This window comes from Elephantulus edwardii, unplaced genomic scaffold (genome assembly GCF_000299155.1).
Source record: "Elephantulus edwardii isolate Elephantulus edwardi_28Jun2011 unplaced genomic scaffold, EleEdw1.0 scaffold00261, whole genome shotgun sequence".
NCBI classification, from domain to species: domain Eukaryota; kingdom Metazoa; phylum Chordata; class Mammalia; order Macroscelidea; family Macroscelididae; genus Elephantulus; species Elephantulus edwardii.
In genome coordinates, this window is record NW_006400011.1 from 467,790 (window position 1) to 476,121 (window position 8,332).

An 8,332-nucleotide genomic window follows, 5' to 3' on the forward strand; every position below is an offset into this window, starting at 1 on the left:
AGAGAACACTCTGTTGACCCAGTAGCAAGAAACTGTGCTGCAATCCCAAAGGTACGCAGTTCAAAGCCACCAGCTGCTCCATAGGAGAAGGATGGGTAATTTCCTCCTATTCCATTAACAGCCCCCTTGAAAACCCACTGGAAAGTCAGCTGTGGGTTGGTTCCTACTCTATGGTACACAACAGGAACAATATATTAATATATCTATATGCATATATCTATTTCTATTTTTATCATCTTTTTCTATACCTCTAACATACATGATAGGAAATTGTCTGTCTTTGTCCCATGGAGCTTCTGGTGCTTTTGAACCCCAGACAGACATTGGCTTTGAATTAGTAACACAACTCTATGAGCTAGGTCCCCAAAGTGATCTCCTCTTTTCTCTTTCTCCCACGTCCCCTGAGCCCCAACATATAAATTGAAGTCAAATTTGTTCCAATTCTTCTTAGAGTGTTTATGGAATAGTAATTATTATATTGATTGACTTACTTGTTCTGTTTTTATCTAATTTATACCTTATTTGCCATTATTTCAATTCACAGAGATCTCTATAGTATTATTTTTGGCTGTAATCTCTAAGAGAGCAGATTTCCAGGTCTTTCTCCTATGGACATGACTGTCAGTTTGAACTGTCAACCATTCACATTAGCAGTGAAGTGTATAACATTGTACCACCAGGGTTCTTTATACTATTTTTATACTCATAAATATGTTGCATATTTTATGTCCTTACCTAAAATTTGCACTATAGATACATTATCAAAAACTGTTAATTTTCATTTTTTGGGAAGTATTCCCTACAGTGAGTTTTTCTTGTTGTGTTTTAGTTTTTTAATAATTGTTGAATATAAACTAGAAAGAACAAAAATTGATGAAATATCCTGAGGATCTGAAATATGCATGATTCTAAAAAAATAAATGAAGATATGTTAAATTTTAATATTAGCTTAACAAATATAAATTAAAACATTTTTGATATGTAACTTTATATTCATCATATAAGCTAAATTAATTCCACACATGTATGCTCCAGGCTGGTATAGCAAGGGAAAATATTATCAAATTATAGAAACAAATTAAGCATTAATTAGTCAAAGTAAAAAAAGCATTATACTCCAGTAAAGATCATTCTTTATTGTTTTTGTTGTTATCTATTGTCAAGTCACTTCCGACTAATAGTGACCCTATGTACAAGAGCCCTAAATGCTGCTCTATCCTGTGCCAACCTCGCCATCTCCGACACACTCATTCCTACCACCCCAATCACAGAATTGATCCATCTCATGGAGGGTCTTCCTATCCTGTGCCGTCTCTTCACTCTCCCAAACATGAAGTCCCTCTCCAAGGATCAGTCCCTCCTTGCAACATGCCCAAAGTATGTCACACGAAGCAATAGAATCCTTGACTCCAAGGCACACCCCGTCTTCACCCTCTCAAGGACAAATCTATTTGTTCTCCTAGTAGTCCATGAGTCCATGGTATATTCAACACTCTTCTCCAACACCACAGCTCAAAGCCATCAATTCTCTTTGTATCATCCCTAGTCATTGTCCAAGTCTCCAATGCATAGCACTTACTTGAGTAGACTATAGTAAGGTGCACCTTCCTCTCCATCCTGATGTCGTTGCTCTTCAGTACTATTAAGTGTTCCCTCACAGGTGGCTTTCCCAATGCAATTCGTCTCATGATTTCCTGGCTGATGGTACCAAGAGTGTTGACTGTGGAGCCAAGTAAACTAAAACTATTACCTGTCTCAAGCTCTTCTCTATCCACACTTATGTTGCCAATTGGCACAGTGGTGAGAATCTTTTTGTGTTTTTTTATGTTGAGTTTCAATCTGTATTGAAGGCTGCAGTCCTTGACCTTCTGCAGCAAGCGCTTCAGGTCCTCCTCAGTTTCAGCAAGCACGGTTGTGTCATCTGCATAACGCAGGTTGTTGATTCTTCTACAAATCTTGCTGCCACATTCCTCCTTGTACATCCCAGGGTCTCAAATGATCTGTTCTGCAAACAGATTGAAAAGGTATGGAGACAAAATACATCTCTGACAGACCCCCTTCTTGATTTTGAACCATGTTCTGAGGACTGCTTCTTGGTTCAAGTATAGGTTTCACATCAGCACAATCAAGTATTCTGGGATTCCCACTCTTCTCAGAGTCAGCCATAGCTTGTTGTGATCCACACAGTCAAAAACCTTTGCATAGTCAATGAAGCACAGACATTCCTCTGGTATTCTCTGCTTTCTGTCAAGATTCATCTCACATTAGCTATACTATCCCTAGTATCACAACTTCTTCTAAATCCAGCCTACACATCTGGCAGTTCTCTGTTGGCATATTGCTCCAATCATTTTTGGATAATTTTCAGCAGAATCTTTATTGAATGTGATATTAACGATATTGTTCGATGATTTCCACAGTCTGTTGGGTCACCATTCTTTGGAATGGGAACAAATATCGATCTTTTCCAGTCAGTTGGCCAACTGGGTGTGCTTCAGATTTCTTGGCACAACTTAGTGAATGCATCCAGAGCAGCTTCTGTTTGTTGAAATACGTCCATTGGTATGCCGTCAACTCCTGGAGCCTTGTTTTTTGCCAATTCCTTGAGAGCAACTTGAACTTTCCCCTTCATCATCACAGGCTCTTGCTCATATGTTACTTCATTAAATTCTCCTTTATCAACCAATTCTTTCTGATACAGGACTCTGTTTACTCCTTCCATCTTCTCTTTATACTTTCTGGATCATTTAACATTCTACCCAAAGTATCTTTAAGTATTGCCACTCGTGGCTTGAATTTGTTTTTCAACTCCTTTTGATTTTCTGATTCTACGTCTCTGCACATTTCATTATAGTATCTTGCTTTGTCATCCCGAGCTGCCTTTTGAAATTTTCTGTTCAGCTCTTTGGTTTCTTGGTTTCTTCTTTTAACTTTCTTCTCAGTGTTCTAATACAATACTCAGAGTCTCATCTGACATCCATCCATCTTGGTCTTTTCTTTTTCTTCAGCCTTTGTAATGATCTTTTGCATTCTTCATGGACGATTTTCTTGATATCCTCCCAGAGTTCATTCAGTCTACGCTCATTGGTGCTCAAGGCCTCAAACCTGTTCATGAGATAGTTTTGAAATTCAAATGAGACAGACTTAAGGTCAAATTTTGGTTCCCATGGTTGATTTGATTTAATTTTTCTCAACTTCAGCTTGAACTTGTATATAAGTAATTGGTGTCTGTCTGACAATCAACATCTGGCCTGGTTTTCACAGATGATATTGAGCTTCTCAGGAGAGTCTTTCCACAAATGTAATCAATTTGATTCCTATCCATACCATCAGGTGAAGTCCATGCACATAGCTTTTCTTTATTGAGACAGACTAGGAAGACGTTTTGGCCATCCACTTCTGAAATGACAGGCCTTTGAAAACCCTATTCATACAGTAGAGCACAGTTAGACTAGCACTTGGATTAGCAAACATGGCAATTGAGACTGAGATCTTAGAAATGGAAACACAAAGAAAGAGGTAAGAATATTGGATATTGTTAAGAAAGAAACGGAACGCATAAATATTGACATATGAGGTGTTGATGAAATGAGATTCTTTATTACATATTTTAAATATAAGAAACATATAAATTAACTACTATGTTTAGGAATAGGTGTCTCTGATTCCAGGGGGGTAAGTTGTTGCCATGGCAACCCCAAAGCAGGTGGCTTTAATTTAACAGTTTATCTCCCGAAGAAAGATATACAGTCTTTTCTTATGTGGTTTACAGCCTCTTAAAACAAGCTGAAGAATGAGGTATATGTTAGTTCGGACTCAGTGGCAATGGGGTATCTTTTTGAGTTGGTTAATAACTGCACAGATTGTCCTTAGCAGCAATCTATATGATAGTTGGTAGTTGGAAGCAACTTTAATCCTAAAACCAGAGAAATAGATAAGAAGTAATGGTTACATGCAGTGTAATACATAGTACTGTGTGAAATAACCGTATTCTCTGCTTATGTTCAAAACAAGTACAAATGAAGTATTGCTAAATATGTGCAGATTTTCAGCAGAAACACAAACATCTCAGGTTATATTAAATTTATTATGGTGGAGTGCATATGAGAGTGTTGTGAGGTATTTATTGTGTGTGTATCACATCCACATATTGTAGGAACAAAATGGACAAAACTCAGAGAACAAAATGCACACAAATACCTGTTCCCCTAAAGCTTGCTTACTATTTGGATAAATAGAAAACAATCAGGTGTATGATATGACCAATAAATCCACCGTAATTAAACTGATTCCCAAAACGACAATGATTAAGTTGATTCCAACTTATAGCAATCTGCTTATTGAATAGAGCTGCTTCATAAGGATCTTTGTCTGCAATTTTAAGGGAGCAGATCACTAGCCTTTTCTTCTACATCGCTGCTGGAAAAATTCAAATCTCTGCATTTTAAGTTAGTAGCCATACTTGAAGTAATCTAACTTCATCACCGAAGGACTTAATACATCAAATGAGCATGAACAATATTCCATTGCTATTGTTGAGAATCATAAAGAAGTACAGTGAACATGGAAAGTATAGTTTTAAGAGAAGTATGGTCCTAATGTGTAGAATGGTATCAGTTAAATGAGGAAAAAAAATAATACTACATGGAATAAGTCAAAGAAAGAGAGATAAAATATGGAAAGAAAAGAATTAGGTAATGTTTTGTGCAGTATGAAGGAGAACAGAAGAATATGATATAAAGTGAAGAAAAATGGGCATTTGTTTTCTAAGTATGTAATTAATTGCATCAGTTTGTATATACAGAGAATTATAAAGTAGACAGAGAAAAATGAACAAAAGGTGTCATCGTTACAGCTCAGTCCTTGGTTAGCAAGAGAAATTTGAAATTTGAGCACAGGTGGAGAGCTTGGCCTCATTCAGAATCAGAGCTAAAGTCACAGTGTAAGGACACAGATGGAGGTAGTTGAATAGATGTGATTGGGAGAGTCGGTGGAATTTCTTTTTTGATTGCTTTATTTATTTTTCAGCAAAATAGGTAGCAAGGTCATCAGCAGTGTGTGAAAATAGGACAGATTCAAGTAGAGAAGAAAGAGATGAAATAATCAGCTGTGAGAGTGAAAAAAAAATAAGTGGGCTACAAAAATATGGTGGTAGGATTGAAGGTCAGGAGCCAGGGCTCATTTAAAATGAATGATCAGTGAATGATACCCCCCAAGGACTCCCATGCCTAATCTCCTCAGAATCTATGAATATGTTACTTTATGCAGTAAAGGGAGGAATTTGATAAAGGTGAGGCTTTTGAGATGGGAGATCATTTTTTATTATTCTGGTGGGCACACTGGAATCACAAAAGTTCATGCAAGTGAGAGAGGAGGTCTAAGGACAGATAGGAAAGTCAGACGATGCAACTTGGAGATTTCATGGCAATCTCTACCCTACAACTGAGGACAAAGAAAGACAGGCTTGGTGGCCAGTCTTTGATAGCTGACCTCCAGAATCACGAGAGAAAGCATTTATGTTCCATTAAACAAATTAGTTTCTGGTAGTTTGCTACAACAGTAATAACAAAATGAAAAAGTCACAAAATTATACAGAATCCAGTGAGCATAATTTTTCTAAAAAACCTTTAAGAGTAAAGGCACACAGTAGGTGGAATTTTAGTTGAGACCGTCATATTATTATTGTTATTGTTTTATTGTTATTGTTATATGCCATCAAGTCAAAACCCACCCATAGATGACCCTCCAGGGGATTTTCAGAAGCTATAAATCACTCAGGAGGTAATTATACATTTTTCCTACCTCACATCAGTTGGAGGATTTGAAAAGCCTTTCCGTTGGCAACACAATTCCGTATGTCTAGGCCACCAAAGTTCCCTGAAATGATATCAGGTGAGAGCAATGTGAGGCAGAGGCAAAGGACTTGAGGTTGTATAGAAGGAAGCAAGTGTAGGCCACTGATTTTTAAGAAGTGATGACATGAGGGGAAAAGACAATAAATCCAGCAGACCAACTGATTTTAAATTCTCGATGAAGGGTGAATGATTTTCGATATCGAGATTTCAAACAGGTGGCGTTGATAGAACCTCAGAATGAAATGTTTCCAGTTACAACTATTCAAAAGAAGAAGGTAATGATCGTCTCGCTGGTATGACTATGTAACTGAATGACTAAAGTAAGGAGGAGGGCAGGGTCATTTCATATAGAGGTCAAGGATTTAAGTAGCCACTCTATCATAGACTACTTCCTTGTTGGTATTGTGCACTATTAAGTGGAAACAACTTACAGATGACCCTCCTGGGGGCTCTCAGAGGCAGTAAATCACAAGGGAGGAGACTGTTCATCCTTCTCCTGCTGAGCAGGTGGTGGATTCGAGCCACATGCCTTCAGGATTGCAGCCCAGCTTCCTACCACTAGGCCACTAGACAGAACTGTTATTGTTGTTGTGTATCATCATCAAGTTGGAACCAACCCATAGCTGACCCTTCAGAAGGTTTTCAGAGGCAGTAAATCTCACCGGAGGAGATTGTCCATCTTTCTACCCTGGACCAACTGGTAGACTCCAACCACATACCTTTAGTATTGCAGCTCAGCTTTTTGCCAATAGGCAACCAGGGTTCCCTTGAGCAGATTAGTACAATAATATTAGAGATTTTGGAAGTGAGCTAATATAGAAAATTTTTACATAGTCCTAATGAAAGCATCAATTTATAATGGAGGAAAAATAATAAATGGAATATTCAAATGATGTGGAACTCGCATGTGAGGATTTTCAGAGCATTGGAAGGACAATTGTCTAGACACTGTCATGACATCTACAAAGAAGACATATACTCCTGTGGAAAAAAAATAATGACTTCCCAAATTTGTCAACATGCTCATTCCCAGAACCTGTGAATATGTTCCTGCATAGAACAAAAGTCACTTTGCATACAGATAAAATTAAGAATTTTAAGATTAATAGTTATTAATGGTTGGTTTTTATTAATATCTTGGTTATTTGGTTTGGAGATTGTAATCACTTTGGTCTTTGTAAGAAGGAGGCATGAGAGAATAGATTTAAGGAAGGACATGTAAGTAAATAAAAGACTCCAAAAACAAAACAGTGATGATTGCAGTGTGACAAAGCATTGAAATAGGACATGGAGTCCTCTTGGAAAGCTAAGGAATAGGTTTTTTCTTAGAACCTGAGAAAGGTAAAGAAACTTAGCTCTTTAAACCAGTCTCAGAATACTAGTACTACAAGAGAATATGTTTGAGTTATTTTAAGTAATTGAATGGCAATATGTTTTAACAGCAAAATTAGACTTATTTCATATCCAAAGACAGTAGAACACAGTGAAAGAGAGATAATCACTTCCACTTAAAAGGATGGTCAAAAGAGGCAGCGTCTTCCAGAGAGATCCAGTTTTCCTTTAGAATAAGAGTATGAAGGCTGAACTTCTAGATTACAGAGAGAAGATATAAGAGGTGAGAGTGGGCTTGAGCAAACGCAATAAGTTTAGAAAATTTTTCTTCACTCCTGCTGATAAGAGCCACAGGAGAGAAAGAAGAACATTTGAATAACAAAAAGAATTAAAACTTAGTGTTTACATTTTAAAAAGGGAGGTAACTGGCTTTGTGGATTTTGGAGGGAAAATATTTGGTTAAGTACGGCATCATATACAGACATACAAGAAGAATCACTTAAAGGTTGTATGAAGCGTGTGTGTGTGAGAGCTCTCTGAGCTCCATAGGTAGTTGCACTACTAACTGAAAGGCCACCAGTTGGGATCCACCAGCAGCTCCACAGGAGAAGAAAGGTGGACATTCACCTCCTGGGCGATTTACAGCTCTAAAAATACACTGAAGTGTCACATATCAGTGGCTCATACTTGATGACAGTGAATAAATGGATCTCCTTTTTTTGTGATATGAATAAAAGAGGAAATAATTATATTGAGTACATGAGTATAATCATTACAATATGAGGTGAAATTTATTAATAGCAATGAAAGAATAGGTCTATTCTTCCTATGTTGGAAACCAAGACTTTTAGGTAGAGACATGCATTTTACAACCATATTCAGAAAAGCTCAATTCTGTTACATGCTTATTACAGGAGACAGGCTAAGTAATATGAATTACACAAAAACAAGTCTTTATAGAGGTTTTGGGGTGAGTTGTGGGGTTTTTTTTTTGTTCTGCTTTCAATTCTTATCTTCTTCTTTTAGTTCTTCTCTTCTGTTAACCCTTCAAGAAGGATTCTGTCTGTAAATCAGCTTCTATCATTTTGAATTAGTGATCTTATATCATAACTGACCTTTGTCATTTCACAGTGTTATGTATGTAT